The sequence below is a fragment of the Euprymna scolopes genome, chromosome 46 (genome assembly GCF_053919585.1).
Source record: "Euprymna scolopes isolate OS-2025 chromosome 46, ASM5391958v1, whole genome shotgun sequence".
In the NCBI taxonomy this organism is placed as follows: Eukaryota; Metazoa; Mollusca; class Cephalopoda; order Sepiida; family Sepiolidae; genus Euprymna; species Euprymna scolopes.
This window is the reverse complement of record NC_136527.1, coordinates 31,579,495-31,598,811: the sequence shown is the minus strand read 5'-3', so window position 1 is coordinate 31,598,811 and position 19,317 is coordinate 31,579,495. Positions and strand designations below refer to the sequence as shown.

General features: G+C 36.2%; 1 long non-coding RNA gene across 1 annotated transcript in view; it reads left to right on the top strand.

Moving 5' to 3' along the window:
• Positions 1 to 660: 660 nt before the first annotated feature.
• The window catches only part of LOC145270620 (uncharacterized), a 90,785-nt gene continuing 72,128 nt past the window's right edge, over positions 661 to 19,317 (top strand). The window contains exon 1 of the long non-coding RNA XR_013865474.1: positions 661 to 730. This is a non-coding gene — a long non-coding RNA (uncharacterized LOC145270620). The remainder of the gene's footprint in view (positions 731 to 19,317) is intronic.

The following is a 19,317-nucleotide window of genomic DNA, read 5'->3' as shown; positions in this document are numbered from 1 at the left end:
GGAGGCATAGTAAATAGGTACAACTTAAAAACGAACTATTTTTCGTGGCGGAAACCGGCAAGAAACCTGTCAATTTACCTTTTATTTTATTAATTATCTTTGAAATAGGCTCAGAAAACTAGCATTTATTCTTAATGGGAATTTTTGGGTTTTGCAAGGAATTTATTTAACTTATAAACTTTGATGAATTTGTCAGTTTCTTCCAACGTGATAACAGTTTTCATTATAATTTTTTTTTCACCTGTAATTTTTTACATTAAATCTCTTCAATTAATTTTTTCTCGTATAGATTAACTTTAGATTAATCGGGTTTGTATTACTGCATAATAGATAAATCTTTTAAACACAATCGGAAATCTATATAAAAATAAATAAATAAAAGTACGAAATGGCGGCTTAAAAATCTACCAGTTTCCGCCATTAAATTGCACGTGCAACGAATTAAACAATTAATAAAGATGAAACTTGTAATCTGTTCTCTCTCATGTAAATATTAAAATGTTAAATAAAATAAAACTAATTTTATCCGTGATATTCACCAAATAGATCGGCTCTATTTCGAAATGATTTATTTTTTATTTTTCCTCTTCAATTTTGTTTTCTGCGAACTTCCTCTTCCGTTCGTCATCTTGAATGTTAACTTGAGTTTGTAAAGTCAATCACATTTGAAACATCGTTTCCTTTATAAAAGCAGATAAAGTTAATCGAAAGCAGATTATAAAACAAAAACGTAAGTATTACTACATGTCGCACGTATGTGTATTTTTTATTTTCATCTTTTTTTTCATCGGATTATTATCGAATGTTCACTAATCTATCAGATTTTGTTTTCAATACTGACTTAAACAGAAAAAAAACGGTCAATACGTAATTCTTTATGTTATCATTGGTGGCCAATTCTGTATGCGTTTTCACGTTACAGAATTGATAACATTTTTCTTGATTTTTGTTTTTTAATGTCCTTATTGAAACATGGAATAAAAAAAAGTGAATAATCCTAATGAAAATGTTGATTTATTGTTGAAAACTTTTTGCCGTCGATTGTTTTTATTTTCAATATTGACTTAAACAACAAAAAACCTTCTTTATCGTTTACCAAAAATAAATAAATAAATAATTTTATAAATTTAATTTTATATGTGTTTAACGGTTTAACAAGTTTTAAAAAAGTCAAATATAAAAAAAGATCAATGTCTAAAATCTTTCAAAATTACAAATATTCTTTACAATGACGACTTGTATAGGTTTTCAAGGATGCTGAAAATGAATAAATACTTCAAAAGTGGTGCAGAGAATTAGTTTTCATCACATGAGAAAATTATTTTTTCAAAAAGTCAGGATCACTTTTCTATATAAATTTAATGTGAAATGAGCACCCACTTTCTGGACACACGGTAATATCTGGGAGGGGGGGCTGCCTTAAAGCCGTTTTGCTTACTTGTTACTTACTTTCAACCTTAACAGTCATCTTTACCATGAGGAATTCTATAGGTTTTCGGGTATGCTGAAAACGAATATCACATTTCAAATTGCCGCAAACAAGTAGTTTTTTTTGTATATCAAGCTAAGTAATTCTTTATATTATCAGTGGTGGCCACCATTCATAACATAAGGAATTACGTTGCTTAATATTCGGAAAACTCATTATTGTCTTGTTAACTGAATTTTTTCTTTCCGAGAATAAGTTTCTTTTCTTTTTTTTGTTAAATGTCTTAACACAGAGAACACCAATTCATTTCTTTTGTCTTTCTCATTATCTTTTCTTTCATAACTCATTCCTAACGCTTCGTATACTCTGTCTAAATGGTTAACCAAAATCATCTTCCAAAGTGTCACGTATAGAACTAACCCTGAGAAAAGAATATTTTTTTTAAAATAGAATATAGATCTTACCCAACCTAAACAATTCCCTCTTACTGGTTCCTCTTCCCCACTTCCAAACTCCAAGCCAACTCTTGTTCTCTATCAGTTTTTTCCTAACTTCTGAATGTTATCCCTTATCAAAGTAAAAGATTGATGCATCTCTTTTAGAGCGATCTCGTGTTGCTCACCACCATAGTATACTCTACAAGTCATTAATATATTATCTAATAGCAGGATCACGTCTCTGTTGTAGAGCAAATAGTATGGTGATAATTTCGTTATTTGCTGTTTAGCTCACATGAAATCTGAAAGCTGCCAACATTTGGTTTATATATATACATATTTTTTTTTACACAGTCTTCATCACTTATCAAGGCCCGGAAGCCACTCAGGGATAAGGATTATTGCAAGTATATTACGTTAGTGTGGAGATTTGACGAAGTGTTTACTTAAGGGGGTGGTTCATTAGGAATTTGTTAACGTTGCACTTGAACACATCCAAGTTGTAGTCCGGTGGGTAGCAAGCAGACGGAACAGAGTTCAACAGGTCTGCAGTTCTAAGAAAGAAGCTTTGTTCATGGAATCCGCGTTTTGATTTAGGCATAGATATAGAGTGGGGGAAATTTTTCACAGTGGATTCAGCTAGACGGGTGTTTTTCATGAAAGATTGGCGAGGGGGGACCAGAGATTGGACTTCAGACGAGCACCTGCTATGGAAATAACGACAAAACAAGGATAGGCTCGCAACGTCTCTTCTGTGGGAGAGAGGTTGCAGGGTAGAGAAAAGGGCATCTCCACTAAGCCACGAAGTCTATTTTGTACTCTGTCAAGGCAGGATAGGCTGTTTTTAGCAGCTCCTGCCCAGATATGGCAACAGTATTCCATCCTTGGACGTACTTGGCTTTTATATAGATAGAGAATTGCATCAGTAGTGAGATATCTTCTGGAGCGGTAGAAGGATCCCACCATCTTTCCAGCGACCTTGGCAAAAGACTTTATGTATGTGTTCCATTTCAGATCAGGAGTAAAGGTCAAACCCAAAAGCTTGGCAAAACACGGGGCCTCACCCAGACGAGAGCCATCCATAACAATTGATGCCAGATGGGGATCAGAGCATTGATGATGTAAGGATAGGAGTTTGGTTTTGGATGCATTCAAGGTAACTAGCCACATCTTCCCCCACTGAACCACGCGCTCGAGATCAGAGGAGAGAGAATCAGAGAGAACTTTGCCATTTACAGCCTTTGATGTGTTGCCGTAGATGGTCGTGTCATCAGCATAGATGTCAACGAATGATTTAAGTATGTGTTTAGGGAGGTGATTAATGTAGATAAGGAAGAGAGTTGGGCCTAGGATTGACCCCTGAGGGACTCCAGCATTTATATTGCAGGCCTCCGATTTTTGTCCATCTACCAATACTCTTATGAGCCTATCAGAGAGAAATAATTTAATGATTGAGAAAACATTTCCAGTTATACCAAAGCTGGAAATCTTGTGAAGTAGACCCTTATGCCATACCTTGTCAAAGACCTTTGATATGTCAAGAGCAATTGCCCTAGAAAGGAAGCCTTTGTCAAGAGATTCACTAATCCTGTGAGATATGACCGTCAGCACATCTGCGGTAGATCTTGCAGAGCGGAAACCATATTGTGTGTCACTAAGAAGGTTATTCCTACTGAAGTGGTTGACTATTTCTCTATTTGATATGGATTCCAGCAACTTACTAATAACACACAGGAGACTTATTGGTCTGTACTGAGAGGGAGATGACTTATCACCTGAATTCTTAAATACAGGAAAAACTGATGATGTCTTCTAGAGAGTCAGAAAGCACTTTTCCTTACGGCAGCACTTAAATAGTTTCGTAAGTATGGGAGCAAGTTCTGGTTGAAGCTTTTTTAACACTATAATTGGGATGCCATCATGGCCAGTTGCTTTACTGGAATCTAGGTTCTTCATTAGCTTGGCGACCTCATGCACAAATATTTGTATGTTACCTAGCTTGTTCTGTGTTATAGGATGAAATATGGGAGTTGATGGCCTTCATCGCATTGGGTAGAATTAGCTGCAAAGTTCTTTGCAAATAGTTTGGCCTTGTCTGACGCTGACGAGATGACGTCTAGTCAATTGATAATGGTTGGGATAGAACGCACACTTTTCAGGATCCTATTTGTTATTTTCCAAAACTGGTGAGAACCAAGCCGCTGATCAGCTACCCTGGATTTAACAGACTGGGCATATAGCTCTCTTGCATTTTTTATTACTCTTTTACAGTGGTTGCTGGCAGTCCTGAAAGCAGCTTTAGTCTCAGTGCATCTATTACGTTGGTAGCTATGGAAAAAGTGATTTCTGTGCGCAATAGCACAGCACATTCTGGGGAGAACCATGGCTGGCTGTTAGGGTTTTGTTGGAATTTTTTAGATGGTATGAATTGGTCTATGCCTACAATTAACCATTCGGTCAGATCTGATACTATTGAGGACGTTTCCTTTTTAAACATGGAGTGCAGAGGTAAATCAGATATGAATGTACGGAAGCTATCCCAGTCAGCCATAGAGTATCGGTATACAGTATGGTGGAGGGGTACGTCTGGACGCTTCTTACTTAATTTTTATCTTAACTTATACGACGGAGTGGTCGGAGGATCCTAGAGGAGAATGAATGGTACATGAACATAGCTCAGGGGAAGTTGAAAGAAAAAGGTCTAGGAGGCTTGCATATTGACCGGGTGTATCAGGCACATGGGTGGGTTCGCGAACAATCTGAGTGAGGTCATAAGGAATGGCAAAATCATGACAAAACCTCCCCTCATCATCCGTCATTTGTTCAGCTGGGTGTCATTGCATGAATGAAGCTCTCCTGGTTTCCCTGGATATGGTTCTTGCAGAATTTCTGTATCTTGCCCACCTCAACAAAATAGTAACACCTAATTATCTGCCTCTTTCCTTCTCTCTAGTTTTAAATCCTAGTCCCCTACTCTGTACTTGGTTTCCTCTTTTACGTCTGTCTCCATATCTTCAGGAACTGGCTAGACCCATAGCCTCAACTAGTATCTGCTACAAACCTCCATGGGATAGTTTTTATACTCATTGTATGCATTAGGCCAGATCCTCCATTTAACTTCTTCTAAGGCTTTCTGATAAGCCACTTGAAGATCATGTGGCTTGTGTCTCATCACAAACATCTCCATCTTCCTATCTTTGAGACCCTCATTCTCATCTAATTATCCTGTTCATATAGTCAGGTACCCCTTCTAACCTACCCTGTCTCACGTTTGCTAATTCGACTTTGTTTGTTAGGATTTGTGACAATTCCATAGTAGTTCTCTAAAGACCTCTTCAAATCAACCCATGTTAAACTTTCATTGTCTATGATGAGTCTTGTCATGAATTATTCGACTCGGCCCCATGTGGTTAAGAGAGCTATCCGATATTTGTCATCATTCAGTGCTCTGGTCACCCTTAAATCCTGCTCTACATGGTCCACCCACCTCCTGTAGCCACCGTCTTTTCTATTTTCGAACAGTTTTGTTTTCCTTAGGAAAGATTTCTCTCTTCTCAATCTTCTTACTGACCCCACTGCCTTTTTCAATTCTCTACATCATCCATTCACCTCCTGTAACCACCGTCTTATCTATTTGAAAATAGCTGCTACTCCATTATAACAATAGCAAATGCTACTGATGAAAGAACAAGATAACAATACAAGTTACAATCAATTTTTGTTAAGATGGAGAGTGTGGACTGCGATGTTGATTTTTTTTTGTATAAAAATATAAATAATTTTATTTTCTCTTTCTCGTACTGTGTCGTATGTGTGTGCCTAGCTAGATATGGAGAGTGTGAACCGGGAGGTTGGTAGAGTAAACAATGCTTATGCGATGCTCATTCCTGGCTGACTGTAGGCCTCTCATCCTTTTCCTTTTTCTGTGTTTTATATATGTGACATGCTTTTTGCAGATGCTCTCACCTTCGACACTTGCATGCGTTAAATAGTGAGCCATGTTATTCACTAACAGTAAGGTTAAAAAAAACATTGGAAAGCTGTAATATGTGGAAAAATTGAAAAATCAGTTATGGTGGAATATATATGGATGGAAAAGGGAAACCCCCTACCATCTATAATATAAGGAGTAAACATCTGTTTAAATGTGTGTATGTATATATGTATGTATGTCTCACAAAAACGTTCAAGAGAGGCATCGGATTTTCTTTTCGATTGTCTAGCTTTAATTTACACCTATGTCACTTTTGATGGGCACAACATCTAACACGTTACATTTTTTCACTTTTTTTTCTTCCTTCGCGGTACAGGTTTGCCTGCCTGCCTATGACCACTTTTTTGTGTTCGCAATTTTCCTTTGTTTTTTTTTGCTCAACCAACAGTTTTACACACACCTCAGCTTTCTTTTCCATCTTTGCATCACCAGTCTGAGCCTGCCTGCCTACTACAACTTAATTTGTTTTGCTCAACGCACACCTACAAACACCCGGGCAACGCTGTGTACCCAGGCTAGTTATGCAATAAAGAAGAAATTATAGATGGAGGTAAACAATGAAGCATAATCTGCTTAAGGGAACAGTGCATATTCCGATGATCAACTACTAAGCATATCTAGTATAATATTTAACACGACATAGAAACCATTTATAAATAATGTTAATATATATATATATATATATATATATATATTAACATGTTTATGTATACATTTAGGAATAAGTAATAAAAAGTGTCTAGAAACAAAATAGTTCCGCGAATTCATACTAGGATTGTCTGCCAGGCCCATAGTGCTATTGTTAGAGTTCTAAGTAAATTCAGTTGTAAGTTACATACTCCTGAATGTTGAAGTTTCAATCCTCAGTGAGATTTAAAATAGAATTTAAAATTACTTTGGAATTTTTACCCAGTCATCACTAACAATCCAAGAGCATGCTAATCTCATATACTAAATAAAGGGTTCGATTCAGAATTATGTAAAGATTTCTTAGTTCAAGGGAAAGATTCAACAAAAAACACCTGAATAAGATAGAAGGTAAACTAGAAACATTATGAAAAAGATGAGAACATTATTCTGAAGAATCCAAATAATATGAATAATCTAACTTCACCCACAAAATGAAAAAAACGTGATTATTTTTAGTTAAATTAAAAAAATAATTTTGTTAACTAACCAGTATTTAATAAAACTATACTCATTTTTAAAAAATTCATTACAAATAAATGTTTTGGATATTTTTATAAAAATCAACATAATACAATTTTACCACATGAAATGTATTTTTTAAAATTTATTTTATATTTCCAGAATTTACAACAATGAAAAGAAATTCATTAATGGATAAGAAGTACTTTTCTGCATTGATGATTTAAAAAGGATTAAAATAATTATAAATTTCTTCATTAAATGTTTTTATGTTGAAATTTATTAGCGTGCCTATCATCATACACTTCATTGGATTTTTACTTTTTGTGAAATCAGATGCAAGCAAACATGAGAGACAAACCACATTCTTGTAAAGTATGTGGTTCTTCTTTTGCAAGGAAGTCACATTTGTTGAGTCATATGAAAACACACACGGGAGAGAAACCACATTCATGTGAAATATGTGGTTCTTCTTTTGCATGGAAGTCAAATTTCTTGAGTCATATGTACACACATACAGGAGAGAAACCACATTCTTGTAAAGTATGTGGTTCCTCTTTTGCATGGAAGTCAAAGTTGCTGCGTCATATGAAAACACATACAGGAGAGAAACCATATTCTTGTGAAGTATGTGGTTCTTCTTTTGCACAGAAGTCAAGTTTGTTGCGTCATATGAAAATACATATGGGAGACAAACCACATTCTTGTGAAGTATGTGGTTCTTCTTTTGCACAGAAGTCATATTTGTTGAGTCATACGAAAACACATACGGGAGAGAAACTACATTCTTGTGAAGTATGTGGTTTTAATTTTGCATGGAGGTCAAATTTGTTGAGTCATATGAAAACACATACAGGAGAGAAACCACATTCTTGTGAAGTATGTGGTTTTTCTTTTGCTCAGAAGTCACAGTTGTTGAGTCATATGAAAACACATACGGGAGAGAAACCATATTCTTGTGAAGTATGTGGTTCTTCTTTTGCACGGAAGTCACAGTTGTTGAATCATATGAAAACACATACGGGAGAGAAACCACATTGTTGTGAAGTATGTGGTTTAAATTTTGCATGGAGGGCAACTTTTTTGACTCATATGAAAACACATACGAGGCGTAATGGTCCTGGCCTTAACAGCTGATAAGGAGAAAATAACACACTAGCAAGGGCTTATATACGACATAAACATAAAAAGATATCAATCATTCCAGCCATTATAGAAAAATAAAAGAATTTCATAAACTATCTAGTGATTAGACGTTGTGAACTAAGTTCAAGAGAAATACAATAAATTGCTCTTACAGGGATAGTTAGAATCTTTAAAAGATCACTCGGTTGGAGTAAATTAATGGGAGAATGTTTGACATTTAGCAGAATGCCCTATCACATCAAAAACAAATTAAATGAAATTAAAAAACTCGAACCCCATTATTGTGGAGTATATTGTTCTTTTGCATGGAATTTTCCTCATCTGAAAACATACAAGAGAGAAAAAAATATTCTGGTTTAATATTTGGTTCTTTTTTTGTATCAAAGTCAGATTGGTTGCATCATCTGGAAACATATACAGGAAACAATCACCTGTTATAGGTTCCATAGGGCTCATGAAAAAGAACCTGAAGTCCTTCCTTACTAATATTCCTGGTGAACCAAGGGCAAAAGAGATGCAGACAGTTGCACTTAAGGTAACAACGAGGATACTAAAAAGAGCTGTCGATTGGTTTCAATTAAAAGCAGGGCAATGTTGGCAGCTGGTTTGGCTGCCCCATACCCAGCGTTACAATCTTCAAAGGAAGAAAATTAAAAAAAAGAATGACAATGCAGATTCTGCTACACGGAATCAGAAATGGCGAGTCATCTGGTATCGAGTTGGAAGTTTCTTTTAAAAGATGGCTACTACACAGCAAGTCATGATGGAGTATGTAAGTACCTCCACTGGACCATCTGTAAAAAAATAAACATCCGATGTAGCAGCAAGTTCTGGGAACATCAACCTTAAAGAACAGTTAGAAATGATATATATACCATACATTACGACTATGTAATTCCTACAGCCACGCACCTTGAAAATGTTGCTGCCAAACCTTACATAGTTATAAGGAATAAGTCAGAGTAAGAACCTTGGTTGAAGTGAGTGTCATTAATGATGGATGTATGAACAGAGTAGAAAGGGAGAAACAGGCCATATATCAATGTCTCATGTATGATATGAAAAGAAACTGGAATCTTGGGGAAATATCAATCATACCAGTTATTATAGGTGCCACAGGCTTATGAAGAAGAATTTGAATTCCTAGCTTATCTTCTTGGTGAACCAAGTGAAAAAGAGATCTAGATAATTGCACTTAAGGGAACATCGAGGATACTAAAAAGAGCTCTCAGTTGGTTTCAATAAAAAGCAGGGAAATGTTGGTGGCTGGTTTGGCTGCTCCATACCCAGCGTTACAAGCTTCAAAGGAACAAAATTTTAAAAAAGGAGACAAACCATATGCTTGTGAAGTGTGTGGTTCTTTTGCATGGAAGTCAAATTTGTTGAGTCATATGAAAACATACGAGAGACAAAGCACATTCACGTGTTGTATGTGGTTGGGCTTTTGCACTGAAGTCAACTTTGGTAAATCATATAAAAACACATACAGAAAACGGAGATAGACACCAAAAAAATACACCGAAATCGAGATAGACACAAAAAAAACAATATACCGAAACCGAGATAGACACAAAAAAAACAATATACCGAAACCGAGATAGACACAAAAAAAACAATATACCGAAACCGAGATAGACACAAAAAAAAAAATACACCGAAATCGAGATAGACACAAAAAAAACAATATACCGAAACCGAGATAGACACAAAAAAAAAATACACCGAAATCGAGATAGACACAAAAAAAAAAATACACCGAAATCGAGATAGACACAAAAAAAACAATATACCGAAACCGAGATAGACACAAAAAAAAAATACACCGAAATCGAGATAGACACAAAAAAAAAAATACACCGAAATCGAGATAGACACAAAAAAAACAATATACCGAAACCGAGATAGACACAAAAAAAAAATACACCGAAATCGAGATAAACACAAAAAAAACAAGGATGGGAACAAAATAAAAGAGCAGGAAAGTTCCTAGAGGAGCTTAAACGGGAATATATAGACAAAGATGCTTCACTCCAATGGCTCAAGAGCGGGAGACTTCCATTTGATGAGGAAAGACTCATCATAGCCAGTCAAGGTCAGGGTTTACTCACAAATGGATTAAAGAAAAAGGCCGGCTTACAAGCAAATGGCCAATGCCGGTTTTGCCACTCTGCAATTGAGAGCCCAAGCCACCTAATGTCTGCATGTCAAATCTTATTGGCCGATGGCCTTTACACTGCCCGTCACAACAAAGGATGTAAGTACCTATATTGGAAGATCTGTGGAGAGATGCAACTTGACAGAGCAACGAACATATTGGAACATGAACAACCACCGATAACATCAAACAGAAAAGTGATCGTGTTCTATGACAAAGACATATAGGCGGGCAGATACATAAAAGACAAAGCTATCAAACACGATATTGTAATATGAAACAAGCCCGAACGAACTGCGCTCATTATCGATGTCACAATCCCAAATGATTTTGGTCTTAATAGAGCTGAACGGGAAAAGATAAAACATCAGGACCTAAAAAATGATATAAAAACCACATGGTCTCTGAAAGAAATAAACATTATACCGGTTGTGATAGGAGCAACTGGGTTAATAAAAAAAGAATCTTCATAAATACTTAGAAGCAATCCCTGGAAGTCCAAGCTGTAATGAGATACAAATAGCAGCCATAAAGGGAACAGCATCTATTCTTAAAAGAGCCCTTGGATATAAATTTAGATCATAACAGAAAGTGTAATATCCCTAACCCCTCGTCCCTTGAATGAACTCTTCCGTTAACTATAAATGCTGCGTAATTAACGCTATTTGTAACTTGCTTTCTTTTGTGAATAAAACCTTTACAAAGGTATTCGGCTTTTCGTTTTTCACTACAATTTTATTCACAAAAGAAATGGACCGAGTACTTCACCCGGAACGATTGATTCGGCCCCGAGTCTACAGCCTTCAATGCAGAAAAAAGTACAAACACTGGAAACTCACGTTTATGAATTACTTGCATACGGTTAACGGCAGTGAAGAAACTGGAAACACTCAAACTGACTTCTATGCTTTGATAAATAGCATATCGGCTGATGTATACAAAATAATCAGTGACACAAGTGACTATGCATCTGCCATGAGAGCTCTGGACGCGGCATACATCAGGCCTACTAATATCATTTACAACTGACACCAACTTATTATCATGAAACAACAACCAGCGCAAGCAGATGATTCTTTCAGGCTACAGTTGGAAAACCTGGCTAAGACATGCAACTTCCAAGCCGTGAGTTCTGAAACAAATAAAAGCCAGTATACGCGGGAGGCTTTTATTAGCAGTATCTCCTCCTCCTCAATTCGACAACAACTTCTCGAGAAATCCTCGCTAACTTTTTGGGAAGCATACAAGATGGCAAGATCTCTGAAACAAGCAGAAAAACACTCTGTGTGTTACAACCAGGAGAGTGTTATTTCTGCGCCAATAATCGCTTCAGGAGAAAATATGAGTCTGGCTGCAACACAAAAAAAACGAGGCCAAAGGAAATTTGTTTTTTCTGTAGGAATTCTCGTCATCCGCGTCGCCTTTGTCCAACATGGGACTCGAACTGCAATAAGTGTTCGAAAAAAGGACACTGGGCCACAGTCTGCAAATCTTCCGTGTCAGTGGTGTTAAATGAAGACACTGATTTCCCGAGTCTCGCATGTCTAGGAAGGAAAAAAGACACTTTTACTAAGTGTAAAATAAATAGATTCACTGTCAATGCCATGATAGATTCTGGTAGTGTGGGGACTTTCATTAACGACAATATTGCAAAAAAATTAACCTCGAAATTATTCCCAAACAGAAATATCATTAGCCGACCCTAAAATGTGTGCGAAAATTGTGGGAGAAACTAAAGTCGATATCTCTCTAAATAATAATGTACACTCTAACATAATAGTGGAGGTCATTAAAAATTTATTTGTCGACTTAATCATAGGAAAAGATATTCTCGGCAGATACAAGATGGTAACTTTCAAATTCGATGGACCGGAGGAAGAACTTATCATCGGAGCAGTCACCAAGAATACCTTTTTCCATCCATGAACGTTTCTCCTCCCCCATTATTTTCTCATCTCTCTACGAAAACAACATCAATCAGCACCAAGTCACGTCGTCACACAATTGCTAATAGCAAATTTATAAGAGCAGAGACTGCAAAATTGTTGGAGGAAAATGTTATAGAACCCTCAATTTCACCTTGGCGAGCGCAAGTTCTAGTAACATCGAATGAAAACCGAAAAAAAAAGAATGGTGGTTGATTATAGCGACACAATCAACAAATTTACTGAATTAGACGCTTATTCGATACCAAGTATATCAAAGATTGTCGAGGAAATAGCCAGGTATAATGTTTTCACTATACTTGATCTTAAATCAGCATACCATCAAATCCCCATCAGTAATGAGGATCGTAAATTTACAGCATTCAAGGCGAATGGTAAATTATACCAGTTTACTCGCCTGCCGTTCGGGCTACTAATGGAGTAAGCGCCTTCCAAAGGACCATTGACGGCATTGTCAGCAAAGAGCAATTAATAGATACTTTTGTCTATGTGGATAGTGTTACTATCTGTGGAAAAACCCAAAAAGAGCATGACTATAATCTTCAAAGATTTTATGAGGTTGCTAAACAGTACAACATCATGCTTAATAAAAAAAGCATCGTTTCAGTCTCAACGATAACATTACTTGGGTACACTATCAAAAACAACCAGATATCACCCGACTACGAACGTCTTAAACCTCTACTTGAGATGCCACCTCCTCTAAATCTAAAATCACAAAGACGGATTATTGGGATGTTCTCCTACTACAGCAAATTTATCCAGAATTTTTCAGAGAAAATATTAGCACTAAACCGCAATAGAGAATTCCCGTTATCTTCTGTGGCGTTGGACTCTTTTATAAGACTTAAAAACGACTTGAAAGATGCTATGCTGATAACGGTTGATCCAGAAAAATAATTTATAGTAGAAACAGATGCTAGTAAAAACTGTATTGCAGCTACCCTTAATCAAGAGAATCATCCGGTTGTATTCTATTCCAGAACACTAAGCCCTAGTGAAACGAAACATCACGTGGTAGAAAAAGAAGCAGCTGCTATTGTTGAAGCACTGCGTAAGTAGCGACATTTTCTCCTTGGTAAAAAGTTTACTGTAATTACGGACCAAAAAAGTATTAGCTTCATGTTTGATAATACCAGGAAATCAAAAATAAAAAATGACAAAATATGCCGTTGGCGCATTGAACTGTCACAATTTAAGGTGAGAAAATATTGTCGTTGATACATTTTCCCGAAAATCTGCTCTCACTTATTCCTTACAAGATCTTCGGGACCTACACTGTAAATTATGCCATCCAGGCATTACCCGACTCTTCCATTTTTGCAAAGAAAGAAACTTTCCTTTCTCCCTCAATCAAATAAAAGGAGTAACTAATTTGTGCTCGTCTTGTCAGTATTTAAAACCCAAATTCTTCATCGGTGACAAGGGAACTCTCATAAAAGCAATAGTACCATTTCAGCGATTAAACATAGATTTCAAGGGACCACTGCCTACGTCCACACATGGTAACAAATACTTACCTACAATAATCGACGAATACTCGCGTTTTCCTTTTGCATTTCCATGTAAATATATGACAAGCTCAACGATCACGCAATGCCTGAATCAACTATTTGCGATATTTGGTATGCCCGATATGATTCACACAGATAGAGCGACTGATTTTCTATCGGAAGAAACGGCCAATTACTAACATGGGAAAGGCATTGCAACTTCGAAAACGAATAGATATCACCCGGAAGGCAATAGTCAAATTGAGAAACTAAACGGCACACTATGGAAGGCCATACAAGTAACCTTACATTCTCGTAAAATGAGACTATCCTGCTGGGAAAATATTCTACCTGATGCTCTACATTCTATTCGATCATTGCTCTGCACAGCTACGAATGCGATCCCTCATGATAGACTATTTAAGTACAGCCGTAAATCCACTTCTGGTACTTCTATTCCCCTGTGGGCAAAACCAGGCCAAGTATACGTCAGAGATCATATTAGGTCGAGTAAAAATAAGCCCCTGGTTACACCTGCGATGTTACTGGAGATCAACCCTCATTATGCCCACGTACGACTACCTTCAGGCATCGAAACTACCGTTAACGTCAGAGATTTGGCTCCCAACACAATTAAAAGAGACAACACGTTAGAGAATGGTTGCATGCCACCTGTGAGTAAGCCAGGGAGTGAAAACAAATGTATACAATATCCTGAAATATATAGAAGAAAACACCCGTGGGGAACCAGTTGAGAGCGAAATGCCAACCAAGCCACTGCATAGATCTGGCAGAATACTGAAATTTCCTGAGAAATACAAGGACTTCATTACTAAGTAAGGCACGAAAAAAAGTTTAAATTATAGGCAAAAAAAAAGTTAGAGAAAAAAAAATAATGAAAAAAAATAAATAAAATAATGACGAAAAAAAACTTGAAGGGGAAAGTGAAATATCCCTAACCCCTCATCCCTTGAATGAACTCTTCCATTAACTATAAATGCTGCGTAATTAACGCTATTTGTGACTTGCTTTCTTTTGTGAATAAAACCTTTACAAAGGTATTCGGCTCTTCATTTTTCACTACAAAGTGTTAGCTCCAGGAGGGAGCCCCTTGATATCTTAAGACTGACTGAAGTTAAATCGAAAAAAATAGAAAATATCTTTACTAACTCAGTGTTTGAGAGATAAAGAACTTAAATGGAACATTCGAATATCTATGTATCTCATATAGAGTTCAAGTGTTAGCCCCGGGTTGTGGGCCCCTTGATTTCTGAGAACTTCGTTTATTTCAGAAAAAGAGACAAACCATGTTCTTGTGAAGTATGTGGCTGTTCTTTTGCAGATAAGTCATATTGGAAACTGACCAACCATTTTGTACATGGCTTTCTTAAAAAATATGTCAGAATCAGAAAACAAATTTGCTACGAAAATCACACAAAATAGTAATTAAAAATACTCCAACTTGCATTTCAGAAAATTGGAAAAATGGGCCAAACAAGAGTGTGACAAGTCTTTTCTGGATTTATTATTATTATTATTATTATTATTATTATTATTATTATTATATAAATAAGGGAGACGTTATAGACTGATTTTAAAGAGAATGTCTTCACTATGATAAGGACAGAGTTATAATGACTGCTCACAATCAAAGTTTGATTTCCAATGTTTCTAAGTAGATAGAAAGGAAACTGGAATCGTTTGAAAATTTCTATGTCAGTAATTCTAGGAGCAAATCAAATTAGACAAAAGAATTAAAAAAAACTACCTGGCAAATACATCTGGTGATCCAAGTGCAAAAGAGATTCAAACCAGAGAGAAACCACATTCTTGTGAAGTATGTGGTTCTTCTTTTGAAAAGATGTCAACTTCCTTGAGTCATATTAAATGCATTTGAGAAACTATTTGATGATTTTCCAAAATCAATACCTCAAAATTGTATTCAGCATCACAAAACAAGAATCAGCAGAACAGCGTCTATCAGGAAACTGGCCAACCATTTTTCACAAGACTTTCTTACAAATATGACAAAATCAGAAAATAAATCTGCTTCAAAAATCACACAAAATAGTAGTACAAATACTCCACAACTTGCATTTCAGAAAATTGGAAAAAGTCTTTTCTTGAACCAAGTACAAGAGAGACGGTTTGATTCTTAAAACTTCAAACTCTCAAACTTGACACTATGTTGTCAAAATTTTCAACTCCCAAACACAAACTCTGTTGTCAAAACGTCTAAATCCAAAACTTTACGCTATTTAAAGTTTATTCGCACACAACTACGTAGCACGTCTTCTTCTTACTCGTCTTCTGTTTACGTCTGTTTTTATTCACCTTTTTATCATTTGCATAGAAATGCAACAGTCTGCATCGCTCTAGTGATCGCCTATGATAAAACCAACTTGGTAACTTATTTAGTGTTTTTTTCTGTTTTTGTTACAATACGAAACTTTTAAAGCATTCACACATGCCAAGTAATTTCGATATTTCCTACAAAGTAAAATAAGAAAAACTAAAAAGCCATATTTTTGTAATGTATGTGGCTCTTCTCTAAAAATAGAAAAGAATAGAATCCTTTGATTATGTTGATAATTTTCTTTAAATAAAAAAGTTTTTATTCTCAAGTAAATGTTTAAAATGAAAAAAACACAACTTTTATGCCAAGGTCCCGTCTTAACATGTTTTTTTTACTACTAAAATTTACTACATCTCAATAAAACATCTATTTTATATCGAGTATTCATGTTTAAATATCTGCTTAAGCGTTGTAAGATTTTTTTAAAGAACAAGGAACGTTCAATAATGACAGGAATGGAGATGAGAGATTTCCTGGCAATGTTTAACTCAATTACAGGAGATTATTGCACTTCATTTTATAGGAAATTAAATAAAGCTATCAACATTAGGAGGCTTATTGTACTTCATTTAATAGAAAATTAAATAAATGAAATCAACATTAAGAGGTGGGATCAGATCAGCAAATATATCCCTGCAAAATATCTCTCTGATAATCAGATGATGCAACTTGATTTCTGAATTTCTGCATCTTCTACAAAAACTTCCTCCAGAAATGCATTAAACGATGTGAGAAATGTGTAACTCTGTGATGTTTTTATCTAGAAAAAGAAACTAAAAACTGTGGCAATTTTTGTTGTTCTAATTATATTTTAAATTAGACTGTGGCATTATCATTTACTTTTGCAGCATCATGATATCGAGAAAGTATAATTTTGTTACCCAAAGCACTGGCTATAAATTGCTTGGTTTACTTAATGTAATATTTTAATGTTCAACAGAAGTTCGTATAGTCTTTTCATAAACACAGTTTTTCTCACTTGCGTTTTCGTTTTCAAGTGATCAAGGCTTTTGTTTAATGCTCGATTAAATTAGGGTAATTGACTTCTGATCTCGTGGTGGTTGAGGCCTGGCCCTCACTTTAGATAAATTTAACAGACAAAAATTACACGTGTAGTAAAACAATGAAGATTTTCTGGTTTTCAAAGGGTTTATTTAAAGAGATTTTTCAGAGGAGGAGATACCATTATCTTATTAACCAATTACTTCTTGATCAGTTTTTCTAAGTTAGTTTTAAGGATGAAAATTTAGAGATGCAGACAGCTAGACATGAAGGTTTTAATAGTTTAGATTTTCCTTCCATATTCAGACTGATTTTGCTTGTATAGAATCCAGATTCAGACTCCCTCAAAACTCTATTCCATCCTCAAATACGTGATATACGTTTTTGCTATATCATGTTACACTTGCATTTCTTACGTGTTTTATTATTGAACGAAACTTTCAATCACACCACCTGCAGCATGGCATATTTCTATTTGCTAAACAGATTACCCTTAGATGTACGGCTCTAAAATTCAGACGTATAATCCCAATATTAAGAGTCTTATTTTTCTAGTTTAAAGGTTGGAGGAGAGAACAAGGTTGGCGGGGAGAACGAGGAAGTGAAAAGTAGGGGAAGTGAATTAAAAAATAAAAAAGAATATAAAACGAAAAATACATATAAAAAGTAGTGTTAATGAAGAAATGTAGTATTGGGAATCCCAGCTTAATTGCTATCTAGGTAGTTTAGAAATAGAAAGTTATATAAGCATATTTTGATTTCCCATCAGCGAGTTAGCAGGGTCAGAATGTTAGGTTTGACGGGCATCAAACTCAAGTCATCCTTGAACGACCTAGATAGAATTCACCAGAAAGTAAGGGATGATACGGGAATTGCGGGTAGGCTTCCAGTTGATGACCACATGGGCAGGGAGTTGGTCTAGGCAGCAGATGAAGCAGACGGAAAATTGGGTCCCTCCCGACAATCAGGGTCCGAGATGATAGGCTTGCCTTGAATAAAAATTTGAAGCTTCAAATCCCATCTTGTTCATTAATGAATCTGTCTGCAGCAGTAAGTACCACTCCCCAGCAAGATGGCAGACCAGCGACCAGAAGATATCATCCGCTGGCAAAAGCAACCAGGTACATTCACACTGCATTGTGCATACACGCCTCAGAAACCTTCCAAGGCAAAAGAAACTGTGTAAGAATGAGAACACACACACACATATAGCAGTGGACTTCACGTAAGATATGTAAGATCACACACACACACACACGTATATGTAAAAACAGTGATAAACTTTAAAGTACTCGTAACAAGAAAACGTAAAAGTAAAAGATTAGTAAAAGCAAACGTTTAATAATAATAAAGAATAAATAAAAAGCACATAAACAGAAAGACGAGAACATATATATATATATATATATATATATATATATATATATATATATATATATATATATGTATGTACCACCCCGCCTTCGCGTGGAAGTTGTTGTTGTTCTCCTCTGGTCGAGTGGTCAGCATTGATCGTCTTTGGTGTTGACTCGCCGACAATCGTCCACCGGTCTGCCTTCGCCGTCCGCAACGCGGGCTCCAGACAGCTCGAGTTCCTCCAGTGAAGTGACCATACACTGCTCCACCCCCACGTTGTGTTTCTTTAAGTGATAAGGCAGGGACGTTTCACCCTGCAAGGAAAAGGTTAAACACACGGACGACCGGAGACGCTAGCACACTTGTAAAATAAAACAGAAAACTGTTTTCTATATGTAGATAATAAAAATCTTTATCCTGTTTTCAATGTTCAAAATAACTGCACAGTCAAACGAAGGGAGTGAGTGTGTAACTGGTAATATGGCGGTTTGGCTGGGTTCCGATCTCAGGGCAGCTTATCTTTGGAAACGATCGGCAACGATTAGGATAATAAATTCGTTTTCTCAATCTAACCGACCGGGAGGTTGGCTGACCAGTTTGAAAGTGCGCGCAGATCCGAAAAACGGGTTGTTTAAATAAGAAAACCCTGCCTGGCAATTCCTTTTAGATGTCATTTTCTTGCCAAATTACATTACTCAGGGCTCTTATCGTATAGATCTGCTTAGGTAACCAAAACTCTCAGTACGGAGGGGAATTCTCTCTTAATGGTTATTTACGTCATAACCCTAGGGGCGGTCCCCTCACCTCCAACTACCGTGGAGTCGATCCTCTTACTATCACCGGTGACGTATACT